The 13926-nt window shown below is 38.9% G+C and overlaps 1 long non-coding RNA gene across 1 annotated transcript in view; it reads left to right on the plus strand.

Annotated features, from left to right (window-relative positions):
• The first annotated feature begins 4379 nt into the window (after positions 1-4379).
• Positions 4380-13926, plus strand: part of LOC138990407 (uncharacterized) — a 182637-nt gene continuing 173090 nt past the window's right edge. Inside the window, exon 1 of the long non-coding RNA XR_011466498.1 lies at positions 4380-4449. This is a non-coding gene — a long non-coding RNA (uncharacterized lncRNA). The remainder of the gene's footprint in view (positions 4450-13926) is intronic.

Here is a 13926-nt window from a genome sequence, read left to right on the forward strand (position 1 = left end):
TTTCCAGAAAGCTGTCCTTTTCAGACAAATATTCAAGTTTCCAGAAGTTACATAGTGGCTTTTTCTGTAAAGGAAAGCAGAGGCAGGAGAAAACCATTTACAGGAGAAAGTGGAGATGAAAAGAAAAAATGGGGTCTAATAGCAAAGAAAAGCAAAAAAGAAGCACAGAAGCACTAAAAAAACGGAAAGTAGAGAACACAGAGAATAAATGAAATGGTAACAAGAGCAGGTATTTCTGAGTCATAATCCAACAGGAGGGATGGATAATGACCTAGTGGTACAAGCGAGCAGACAGGAACTTTAGTGCAAGAGAAGGAGATGGTCTGTGCTGTCTTCTGGAACCTCAGCACTACCTGGGCCATTGGGAAGCAGGAGGGAGAGTGCTGAGCTTGGTTGCAAATGCTGGCCTTTGAGAGGAGAGGCTGAGGGAATGGTCCCAAGTACCAGGGAGCAGTAGAACACACTGGCTGGACCACGATGCCCAGAGCCAGCCTGTCTCAGTTTAAATTTACCACATATATAATTTGTCACATAACAAATACTCTAAAGCCAATGCTTAAAACTGCATTTATTATCTCACATTTTCTGGGAGTCAGGACTCAAGTCCAGCTTAGCCTTGTCCCAGGGTTCAGGGTCCCTTACAAGGCTGCAGTCAAGGTGCTAGCTGGGGCTGCAGTCATCTCAGAGCCCACTGAGAGAAGATGCACTTCCACGATTCCTCACATGGCTGTTGGCAGCCTCAGGTCCTTGCTGCCCATTATGGAGACATTAGTTCCTAGCCACTGATGTGGGCCTCTCCACTGAGCAGCTCACAGTATGACTGTTGGCTTCCATCAGGGTGAACAATTGAGAAAGCATCAGAGAAGGCACAGTCTAATCTTGAAGGTGACATCTCATCATCTTGTCTATCGCTTTTGTTAAAATCAAGTCACTAGGATATGGAATGATGGTGTGAAGACCAGAAGGTCATCTGAGAAGCTTGTTTATCATACCCACTAAGTAACCCAATCTGCCTTCACATTCCTTCACTCTAAAATGAAGATGAATAATAGCATTTACAACATTAAACAATAAAATAAAGACTTTTTTTGGTACATGTTGTTTGAGGACAAACTAAAATAATCTATGTAAAATGCCAAACAAGGTGCCTTACACACTTACTTTTGAAATAGTGACCATTTTTTTTCCTCCCAGGGAATTTCCCTTTCTTTTCTCCCATACAAGAGAAAGTTTCCTTTGCTTATTCTTCAGGAGAGATATATGGCTGAATGGGAAGTTGAAGGCCTGCTGGTCTTCCCAGTTTGGTTTCCAAAAGCCTAGAACCTCTTGGAACAGAAAGTTTAGGAATGGATATCAAATAAATGGGGAAATCACTAGGGAAAGAGCAGGTCCTGGGAAGGAATAGTGGATCCAGTGCTGAGCTTTTCCCTTCTTCATTCAGGCACCACATATTAGAAATATCTTTGTTTTCTATTTCTTTTGAATAAGCAATTTGATGAGAATTAAAGACATTTGAGTAAGCAATTCAGTGAAGGAAAATGACCAGACTACATTATGCAGAGGGAAGATCTCTACAGTCTTATTGAACCCTGGAGCTTGTGTTCTGTAATCCTTGGATTAAGTAAAATGATAGGATCTTGAAAAAGCAATAAAGGGGATTTCACCTCCTAGAGTTTAGGTTTAGATTTAGTTAGTATTTAATATCATTTGGTAGTATTTTAGAAATTGTGTATCTGAAATCAGCAAATTAGTTAACATTGTCTTTGAATACTATTAGGATTCTATCATACGATCAAAGCTGTGCTAAGAAAATTTCTGACTGGATGGCTTAAAAGTCAATGATCAACATATTGAGACATTTAGGGATAAAAAGAAATGAAGGACATTTCTCATATTTATGTGTTTGATCAGTAAATAGGAAATATTACCAAGCACAGGTCATAATAAGAAGTATATGAGGAATATGAAGTTTATGAAATATGTTCTCTACTTTCAAACTTTCTATCTAGTTAAGAGCTTTTGTCAAAGCTGATTTTTTAAAATCTAAGTAAGAGCGTCTGCAAACAGCCTTACATACAGTGTCTTTTATCAGGTTTCCCATCTGACTTCCGAAAATCTCCAGGGAACAGGTCATTGATCCACAAACCTGTCACAAGAGACAGGATATTATAGTGCTTAAAGTGACTGGCCCTGAAGCAAAAGTGACTGCCAGGATTTGTACCTTGGCTCTGCCACTTAGTAGCTGTTTGATCTTGATCAAGTTACTTAAGAATCTCTGTATCTCAGTTTTCCTACCCATAAAGCAGTGATAATATGACTCATGTCATATGGTTATCATGAAAACAAAAAGAGATAATCCACAAAAATACTTAGAACATGTTAGTTCAGGTGTGTCTGGCTCAATAAACATGAGCATATTTTTACTATTAATAGCTGATTGTTGATTATGTTTTTCTTTTAAATAACTGCTTCAGGATTTTCTGCTCACCGGCTATTGTCATCTTACAAGCACTTCATCTAGCTGCTATTTTTTTCCCCTTCTAGTTATGCCCCAAAGACATTAGGCATGGCTCCTAATCTTTAATTGCTCAAAGCACAGCTGTGGCATTTTGTAAAACTTTACTAATGCATACATGAATAGCATTATCTAAAGGAAAACCTAAGACAAAACATTAGGTGCCGTTTCTCCTGGAATCCATTAGTCATGCCCTTCCAAAGGGGCTCCATGGCAGGTCAGTTCTGTCCTTTACTCTGACTTGATATCATGATCTGAGGCTTGACTCATATTCTCCAGGTGGATATCCCCTCCCCCCGTCCTTCTTCTCAGGGTCCAGAGCCCACACCCCACTTTATCTCTGCTGCGTCGCTTCAGTTGTGTCCGATCGTGTCCGACTCTTAGCGATTCTGTGGACTGTAGCCTACCAGGCTCCTCCATCCATGGGATTTTCCAGGCAACAGTACTGGAGTGGGGTGCCATTGCTTTATCTCTAGCTGTCTCAAAAGAAAGCAAAAACCAGCTACACCATCATAATCTGTTCAGAGAGAACGCATGCCCACAAAAAAAAATAAAATAAAATAGAGTTGATCCTTCTCGTTGTCTTGAGTATGTCCCTTCTCATTTTCTCCTTTGCTTTGTAAAACTCGAAGTCTATAAAAATGCATGTAACCGAAGACCTGCCTTTTCCCAAATACAAATTTTCTGCCACCCCTAGAACAAAAGGCACAAATTTCAATATGATTTCACCTACACCAAACTTCATCCAAAAAAAACCTGTTTAGAATCCCACAATTCCCGAATTAATGTTTTCAGGAAAGGGAAAAATATTGAATCAAAATGATAAGTTGTTAGGGTGGGCAATTGTAGCTCATTTCTGCTGGAGACCCTTTAGTAAACTGTATACAGTGTTGTCCAACAGAAATGTAATGCAAACCACATATGTAATTTTAAATTTTCTAATAAGTAAAGTTTTAAAAATTAAGTAAAATTAATTTCGATGTTATATTTTACTTAGCAAAATATGCCCAAAATATTATAATTATAATTATATAAGCAATAAATACATTAATGAGATAATGTATCTTTTTTTCATACTATGATTTTGAAGTCCAGTGCATATTTTACATGTGAGTTGCATATCTGTTTGGAACAGCTACTTTCAAGTGGTCAATAGTTACCTTTGCTAGTAATCATATTGGACTGCATGGAGAACATACCTCAGAATTGCCCCTAACAGGACAGTGGCCCTTCATGCTCTTGCAGCCAGAGAAAGTGTTCAGGTAAAGAATTCTATGCTGAAGAACCATTAGGGCAACTGTCCATCAAGCTGCAGGTGACCTCTGCAGAGGCTACGGGAGAATCAAACCCAGGTCTCACACATTGCAGGCGGATTCTTTACTGTCTGAGCCGCCAGGGAAGTCCAAGGATACTGGAGTAGGTAGCCTATCCTTCTGCAGGGGAATTCCTAACCCAGGAATTGAACTGGGGTCTCCTGCATTGCAGGTGGATTCTGTACCAGCTGAGCTGCCAGGGAAGACCACAGTGCTGACCACAACCACCTAAAGCAGTAGCTGGTACCATTCCATTCCCGAGCTAAAAAAAAATGACCAACTAGTTATGAAATTAGGATATTGTACTAGGAAAATTACTAAACAAATGTTCCTTTTTTCTCTTCAAAAGAGATTCTTCTCTTGTGAATATGAAATTATGTCTCATTTGTTTTTTTCCCCCTATACCTTCCATTGATATTTCCTCCATTGCAAGCCTGCAGTTATTAATAGATAGAGACCACTCTTGCCTCAGGGAAGATTTGTGATACGTCTGAAAATAGAAACGACTTACTCCCAGCCTTCCCTGGCTTTTGTCTTCTGAAGTCAGGCACCTCTGGAGGGGGGTATATTGTAGTGGAAGGGAAGAAAGACTCATTTGGTGAGAGAGACTAACAGAGCTGGGTAAGTCTACAAGTAGGGGGAACTTGGACCTCATTCAATGGTAGTACCTTAGCATGGGGTGAGGGGCGGTAAAATGGAAAAAAATGACTACCCAAGGTGGTGGGACCCCAGAAAAAGTTTAGCTGAAATTTCTTTGACCTGAAGCCTGGCATGGAAGTGGTGGTCATTGTAAGTCATGCACCAATGGGCATCTTGGCGGTGATCAGTGTGGACCAAAGATTTGATGGGGCCTCCTGGAGAAACACTCTGGGAGAGACTCTTCCACTTCTGCAGGGCCCAGAGTGCTAGCACATTTGCAGGGTGTTTTTTGCTTTTTGGGGGGTTGATTTCTTAAAAGTGTCAACATTATCTCTAAAGAGTTTTCAGTTGATTTTCTGGAAGAATGGGCAGACTTTTTTTAAAATTTCAGATTTCATGAAATGAGCACAAAATTTTCACTTTTCACACGGTAGGATTGTGTTTATGTATCTGTTTTTCTGGCTTCCTGAAAAAACAAAGAACATTTATATCTTAAATAGTTGATTTTCTTCTTACATGCACATATTTATGATCGTGCATTCCAAAAATAAGAATTAAACCTTGAGACAGTAGCCAAAAAACGGCATATGTATTTTAAGCAAATTGAGTGAATATTTTAGTAGAAACATCCTCATTTTTGCTGCTATTTATAGATTCTGAAATTTTATTTTAGTTTAATTTTAAGTAAATATACTTTGAGGCTTACAGAAAAATTATAAGAATAGCACAATGAATTTTATACCTTTAAGCAAGATTTCCTGAATTTAATGTTTTACCACATCTGCTTTATCATTTTCTCTCTTTCTCTCTCTTTGTCTCTGTCTCTCGTCTTCTCCCTCCATTCCCCTCCCACATACACTCTCATATACACACACATACATACAAGTTTGTAAGGAAGTTGTAAAAATGTCTCTTTACCTTTAAACATTTTAGTACTTATTTTCTAAAAACAAAGACATTCTCTTACATAACCACAACACAGTTAAAATCAGGAAATTATCATTGACAGAATACTGTGACCTAATCTACAGACCTTATGCAAATTTTGCCGATTTACCAGTCCTCAGTGGCAAGATGAAATCCTAGATCGCACATGGCTTTCAGTTGTCATGTCTCTTTCGTTTCCTTTACTCTGAAACAGTTCCTCAATGTTTTTGTTGTTTGGTCTTTTATTACGCTGACATTTTTGAAGCGTATGGGTCAGTTATTTTGTAGAATGCTCTTTGATTTGGATTTGTCTGATGTTTTGTTCTGATTAGATTCAAATCGTACGTGCATATTTGGTAGGAATACCACAAAAGTGGTGATGTGCTGTTTTCTCAAGGTACCTTTTCAGGAGACACAAGATGTCAATTTCATTGAGAAAGTCTTATGAAATAAATATCAGCTGAACTCAGCAGTCTACTCAGGGATCCAGTTGGTTTATGTTATGGTATAAGTATATTTTTATATTGTCATTAGTTGATAACAAGCAATTCATGCAGTGACACTTTCAGTAGCAACCTTACAGTGTACATTTGTTGACTATATTCCCGGTGTTCATTTCTCAAATTGTCCCCTTCACAACAGCCTTTAATCTTCACTTTAAGGTTGCACCTCAACCTGGGGAAATCAACTTCAGCCCCTCCCTCTACCAGAGCAGCATGTGATCAATGTTAAGCCAATAAAAGCATTGCATCTCTCTGGATTCAGTATTGTTTCAGGATGGGATGTGACCAAAACAGTCTAATTACAGTGGGATCTGGGGACTTTTGATGGGAATACTAGGGTAAGGATTCTGTTTCCTTCTGGAAAGTGTTCTGGGAATGTGAAATCTGGAACTGCTGGAGCCATTGTTTCTATAGGGGCCAATCTGAGACCAGAGCTGGCTGGTGGAGGAAGCAGTGGGACAAACTGAAGGGAACAGATGCGGTATTGACTTTATAAATGTCTAGATTAAGCCTGACCTGACATTTACTTTTGAGCTGTGTAGCTGCAGTTCTAAACCAAGATTTGTACCATCCACTGTGGTACAAGAAACAGATGATATTGTCATTAGGTTGTAAGAGATGATATTGTTAGTAGGCTATGACTAAGGCATTTAGTCCCTAAAGCCAAGGGTGATAAACATTTTGTGAGATAAAGAATAGTTGATAATAATAATAATGAGGAATTGTCCCAGCCAAAATGCCAATAGCAGTGCCATCTCTCCAACTGAGAAACATTTTTAGTTTTTTAGGTTTGGATAGAAATGTTCACTTATTTTGAACTGAAGATATTCTGCCTTGAAGGGGTACTATTAAGGGGTATGCACGGGTACCTCTGATCAGTGTGTCTATAACTACATCTGTTTTGAGTGTCAGGGCTCATTCCTTCCTAGCCATTAAATGTTTTTCATATTACTCTTGCTACTTGACCCAGAATTCTCTGCACTAAGTCTACTATGTCTGGAGTGAGCCTTACTGCTGAGCTACAGTACTTTTCAACGTCTTCATCTCCTAATTGTATCTGCAAAGTCCACATGAGGAGACGTCTATCTTGATTTTTTGGTTTTGTATTCTAGCTTCTCTTCTTTCTGCATTGAACTCTATCCCCTTGGCTGGGAATCCTAGGCTCTTCCTAAGCCGACAAGGCAATACCTTCTTCCCAGAAACTGAAGTCCACTTACCAACAGGAAGCCAATAATTGGAGAACTGTTTTGACCAGGCCTCTCATGAGTACTGCATTTTGCCTGTCTCTCAAAAATGTTCACAGAAGACATTGCTGTAGCTATGCCAAACCACCAGCAGAGCTCCCTTGGGTAATGATGCCATCCTTGACTTACTGAGAGCTTGTCAACTCCTCTGAGTACTGGGATTTGGCCTCAAGCAGGAGGGCTGGCATCAACAACTCAGAGGACATGAGTCTGAGAAAACTCTGGGAGATAGTGAAGGACAGGGAAGCCTGGTGTTCTGCAGTCCATGGGGTTGCAGGGAGTTGGACACGAATTAGCGACTGAACAACAGGAGAGCTACCTCCCACCAGGAAGCCCAGCCCAGCAGCACATTTTATTCCTTTTCAGTTCAATTTCATCCTGCTTCTTCCATCTCTGTTCCACCATGCCTCATGTCTAAACCTCAAGGGTGATGACCAGTTTCTTGAGGAATTAACTAGGGCTTTCCACCTGCTCTAAGCCATACTCATCCTTCCTCAGAGAGAAGAGAAGCAGAGAGATTCTTGAGTGGTAAGGGATAGTGATAGTATATTAAACTATAGAATGGAGATTAAGATAGTTATCCAGGTAGAGAAATTTTTACTCAAAAACTGAGAGAAAAAAAAGAAATGATGCTTACTTGGTTGCCTATTACTACAATGAGCTTCTTATGTTGCTTTTGTCACTGAATGAAGGGTTGCTCAATATTTGGTAAGGAAGGATTGCTTTTAGTCTAAATTTTTTTCAACTTTATTGAGGTATAATTGACAAAATTATAAGATGTTTCAGTTCAGTTCAGTCACTCAGTCGTGTCCAACTCCCCGCGACCCCATGAATCGCAGCACGCCAGGCCTCCCTGTCCATCACCAACTCCCGGAGTTCGCTCAGACTCACATCCATTGAGTCAGTGATGCCATCCAGCCATCTCATCCTCTGTCATCTCCTTCTCCTCCTGTCCCCAATCCCTCCCAGCATCAGAGTCTTTTCCAATGAGTCAACTCTTTAGATGAGGTGGCCAAAGTACTGGAGTTTCAGCTTGAGCGTCATTCCTTCCAAAGAAATCCCAGGGCTGATCTCCTTCAGAATGGACTGGTTGGATCTCCTTGCAGTCCAAGGGACTCTAAAGAGTCTTCTCCAACACCACAGTTCAAAAGCATCAATTCTTCGGCTCTCAGCCTTCTTCACAGTCCAACTCTCACATCCATACATGACCACAGGAAAAACCATAGCCTTGACTAGACGGACCTTTGTTGGCAAAGTAAAGTCTCTGCTTTTGAATATGCTATCTAGGTTGGTCATAACTTTCCTTCCAAGGAGTAAGTGTCTTTTAATTTCATGGCTGCAGTCACCATCTGCAGTGATTTTGGAGCCCAGAAAAATAAAGCCTGCCACTGTTTCCACTGTTTCCCCATCTATTTCCCATGAAGTGATGGGACCAGATGCCATGATCTTAGTTTTCTGAATGTTGAGCTTTAAGCCAACTTTTTCACTCTCCTCTTTCACTTTCATCAAGAGGCTTTTGAGTTCCTCTTCACTTTCTGCCCTAAGGGTGGTGTCATCTGCATATCTGAGGTTACTGATATTTCTCCCAGCAATCTTGATTCCAGCTTGTGCTTCTTCCAGTCCAGCGTTTCTCATGATGTACTCTGCATAGAAGTTAAATAAGCAGAGTGACAATATACAGCCTTGACGTACTTCTTTTCCTATTTGGAACCAGTCATGTTTAGCATATACTATTTGATAATTTGATATAAATATACACTTATCAAAGGATTTCTCCCATCAAATTTATTAATATAACCATCACCTCATTTTTTTTTGGTGATATCATTTAAATTATACTCATAGAAAATTTCAGTTGTATACTGTAGTGTTAAACATAGGCACCGTTTTTCACTTTAGAACCTCAGATTTTGTTTGTTTGTTTGTTTGTTTAGTACCTCAGGTTTTATTCACCTTGTAACTCAAAGTTTGTACTTTTTGCCAACCTCTATTTCTTCCATTTCTTCCAGTAGTACCCCTTCAAGGGGTACTATTCAACTTTTCTACTTTGTTTTGATGACTTTTTTTAAAATTTCCACTTGTAAGTGAAACTATGTCTTTCTCTGCAATGTTTCACTTAGTATAATGCCCTTCAGGTTCATCTATGTTATTGCAAGTGACAGGATCTACTTTTAAGGCTATATAATATTCTATTGTATACCTATGCCACATTTTCCTTATCCATTCATCCGTCAATGGGTAGTTTGGTTGTTTCCATAACTTGGCTATTGTAAATAATGCTGTAATGAACACTGGAATAAAGCTTTTTAGATAATGTTTTTTTTTTTTTTTTGGGTGTATACCCAAGGATGGAATTACTGGGTCATATGGTGATTCTGTTTTTAGCTTATTCAGGAAACCCCACACTGTTCCCACAGTGGCAATATTTTCCCACCAACAATGTACAAGGTTTCCCTTTTTATCATATCCCCACTTGCATTTGTTATCTCTTATCTTTTTCATAATAGCCACCCTGACAAGTATGAAATAATAGCTCACTGTGGTTTTGATTTGCATTTCCCTAATGATTAGTGATGTTCAGCACAATTTCATGTACCTGTTGGGCATTTGTATGTGTTTTTTGAAAAACAAATGTCTGTTCAGGTCACTTTTAAATTGTTTGTTTGTTTATTTATTTTGCTGTTAGGTTGTATGACTTCCTTGTATATTTTGGATATCAATTATTTATCAGGTATATGGTTTATAGATATTTTCTTCCATCTCATGCTGCTGCTACTGCTAAGTCGCTTCAGTCGTGTCTGACTCTCTGCGACCCCATAGATGGCAGCCCACTAGGCTCCCGTCCCTGGGATTCTCCAGGCAAGAGTACTGGAGTGGGTTGCCATTGCCTTCTCCATTCTCCTAAATTAATTGACCATATATGTGACATTTATTTTTAGATTCCCTGTTCTGTTCCATTGATCTTTGTGTTGGTTTTTATGCCAGTACCATCCTGTTTTGATTACTACAGTTTCGTAATATAGTTTGAAATCAGTAAGTGTGATGCTGGAGGCATTTTTTTTTTCCAAAGGTATTTTGTCTACTCAGGGATTTTTGTGGTTCCAAAACAAATTTTACGATTTTTTTTTCTACTGCTATGAAAAAATGTCATTAACATTTTTATAGGGATTGCATTGATCCTCTGGATTGCTTTGGGTAATATCAACATTTTAACACTCTTAATCCTTCCAATCAGAGACATAAAATATCTTTCCAATTTTGTATGATTTCTTCAATATCTTTCATCAAAGTCTTAGAGTTTTTGGTGTATAGATCTTTTACCTCCTTAGTTAAATTTGTTCCTAAATATTTTATTCTTTTTGATGCTATTATTAATGGGATTTTAAAAAAATTTCTCTTTTTGATAGTTCGTTATTGGTGTACAGAAAAAAACATTTTTATATTGATTTTGTAGCCTGAAATTTTATTGAGTTTTTAAATTTTCTCTGGAGTCTTTGGGATTTTCTATACATAATATGATATTGGAGAAGGCAATGGCACCCCACTCCAGTACTCTTGCCTGGAAAATCCCATGGACGGAGGAGCCTGGCAGGCTGCAGTCCGTGGGGTCACTGGGAGTTGGACACGACTGGGCAACTTCATTTTTATTTTTCATTTTCATGCATTGGAGAAGGAAATGGCAACCCACTCCAGGGTTCTTGCCTGGAGAATCCCAGGGACAGGGGAGCCTGGTGGGCTGCCATCTATGGGGTCGCAGAGAGTCAGACACGACTGAAGCGACTTAGCAGCAGTAGCAGCAATATGATATCATCTGCAAATAGAGATAATTTTATATCTTCCTTTCCAATTTGTTTTTGTTTTTTCTTGCTTAAATTGTTCTGGCTAGTACTTCCACTACTGTTGAATAAAAATGGTGGAAGTGGACATCCTTGTTTTTTTCCTGATCTTAGAGGAAAAGCTTTCAGCCTTTCTCTGTTGAATATAATGTTAACTGTGGGCTTGTCATATAGGCTTTTATCATACTGACATATGATCCCTCTGCTGCTGCTGCTAAGTCACTTCAGTCGTGTCCAACTCTGTCCGAAGCCACAGATGGCAGCCCACCAGGCTCCTCAGTCCTTGGGATTCTCAAGGCAAGAATACTGGAGTATGATCCCTCTATATCCAGTTTATTGAGAATTTTTATCAGAAAAGTATTTGAATTTTATCAAATGAGTTTTCTGCATTTATTGAGATAATTGCATATATATCCAAGGAGACAATGGGGTAGTTCTGTGCCCATTAAGAACTATTTCTTTGTTTGCTAGTGTGGAACTTGTGAATATAAGCTCCACTGGCTATGAGAGCCAAGCAATCTGGAGGCATGTCTCCCTGGTGGCAGATGCAAAAGCTTGGGTTTCTTATGTATATATAAGCTCTTTCCAGGGCCATACTAGCAACTTGGTTTTATTGTCAGAGCAGAATGGAGGGAGAAGGCTAGAGATGTCTGCCAGTTTCCTCAGTCTCTGAGGATGATGCAGCCAAGCCTAAGATCTGTACTAAAGTTAGAAGCCTGACTCGCAGGCATCTGCTTTTAAGTTATGTGAGTAAATCCCTTTCAGGGAAAGACGGGAGATGAGCTGAGTTACTTCCTTTTCAATCCGGATGTCTTTTATTTATTTATTTTTTGCCTAATCATCTGGGCTTAAACCTCTACTATAATCTTGAATGTTCTAGAAGTTGTGAAAGAGGCCGTTTTTGTCTAATTCCTGATCTTAGGGGGAAAGATCTAGTCTTTTACCATTATGTGAAATGGCACAAGCTGAATGATCTTCACTGATAAGGTCTGACTGTCTCAACAGTTATACATTTATTTTTGTGAAGATTATTTGGGACCGAAACCTCTGGATTTCCAGTAATCTAATTTCCAGTGGTCAAACATTGTTGGGAGAGCTGAATTCTGGCTGCCAAAACAAGGGAGGTAGAAAGTTGTTTTAGCTCATCTAAAAAACTAAAATAAGGAGAAATTTAATTTGTGAACTGGGGGTACAAAGAGAGGCTGATTTCTTGCTTAGGTATTCCGTGTGAAAGCAACAAAATAAGAAAGGAGTAAAAAATAGTTACAGAACAATGTAATTTATTGTTGGAGAAAAAATTGGGTAATTCACTCAAAAACCTTATTTGCTTCCATCAAACTCGCATAATTTCTAGTCACTATTGCTGTAGTTAGATTCTCAAGAGATACAATAATGAAGACAGTTATGGTTGAATGCAACCTTTATTCCTAGCCAGAGCTTCCATCTGAAATCTTCTCCCACTTTTCTCCCAGGATGAGAGATATAGGTGTCTCTTTTATGAGAATCCTTTAAAATTACCACAAGAACTGAGTCTTGGCATCTAGAGTAGTCTTCTCTGTCTTTGGGGTAGAACCCTGGTCCCCTTAGCTAATAATAGAGGTACCCTGAAATAAAAGGCTGGATCACCAAAAGTTTCCCAAAAGAGAAGAAAACAATGCAAGATGTAATATTATTTTTCTATGATCCTTTAATTTCATCCATAAAATGTTCTATCTGTTTATACTGACAAAAAACAGGTGAATTCAAAAGATCATTTTGTGGTGGCCTTACTGTTTACTCTTATCATGGCATCATGCCTTGACTCATGACAGAAGCTTTGAGGCATTTGAAGTAGGGATACTGCTGAAGACTGCTTTGACACTAATTCTCGAAAAGGTGTGTGCTTAGTCGCCTAGTCGTGTCGGACTCTTTGTGACCCCATGGACCATAGCCCACCAGGCTCCTTTGTCCATGGAATTTTCCAGGCAAGAACCCTGGAGTGGTTGCCATTTTCTACTCCAAATTCTTGCAAAGCGTTTTGTGAAAAAATAATGCAGATTTTATTAATTTACTTTTAATATATTAATACTTAATAATGTAACCAGATCTAATAACTAATGATACCTAATGGACTTTAACTTCTTAGTAATAAACAGTTTTTAAAGCTAAAGGAATGTACTAAGAGTAGAATATATGACAAGCTAAGCTTTGATTAGAAGCTAGTGTGAAGTAAGGACCTCATTAATGAGGCCCTGCTTGGGGTGGGCTGGTCAGGGAGGACACTGCGTGGGAGTACCCAGCCCACCGGGAGACACTGAGGGCAATTTGAGTGCTGAGGGGCCTTCATAAGAGACAGAGTGCAGAGTGAAAAATGATATTTGGAGGGTGCCAAAGAAAACTTTCACTTTTTCATAAATTTGCCTACAGCTAAGTCTGCCCTGTTGACATCAAACTGGGCATCACCAATTTCTGAATCTTAAAACATATAAAAGTCAAAATGTTATGTATTAGCTAATTAATTTTTAAATAACACCATTTATTATTTTGGGACACTTTCTCAGATTGCATCAACCTATTACAGCAAGAAATGGTGAGCATTTATCACTTTTAATGATCCAAATGAGCACTCCCTGTACTTCCTATACTGGTCCACAGAGTTATTCAGAATAAGTGCTTGGGAATGAGATATTCTAAGGAACCCTCACTTTAAGTTGTTCATAGAACATCTTGGTTTGAGAAATAAGCCTTTAGAAATGTGGGATCTTTATAAAACAATTTCAGTGCCAATTATTATAAAACAATAATTCCTGGAGGTAGTATATTTTGGGGGCTTTAAGTGCATCAAAGAAGTGATATTGATCATGGAGGTAAACATAATCCTTAGAGCTCTATTCCTGAAGCCCCAAACTCTAACTGGATCAGGTTGTCATATATCTGAAGGCCCCAAAGAGTGAAAGACCAGGCTCCTGA

Source organism: Bos mutus, chromosome 2, assembly GCF_027580195.1.
Source record: "Bos mutus isolate GX-2022 chromosome 2, NWIPB_WYAK_1.1, whole genome shotgun sequence".
Lineage (NCBI taxonomy): Eukaryota > Metazoa > Chordata > Mammalia > Artiodactyla > Bovidae > Bos > Bos mutus.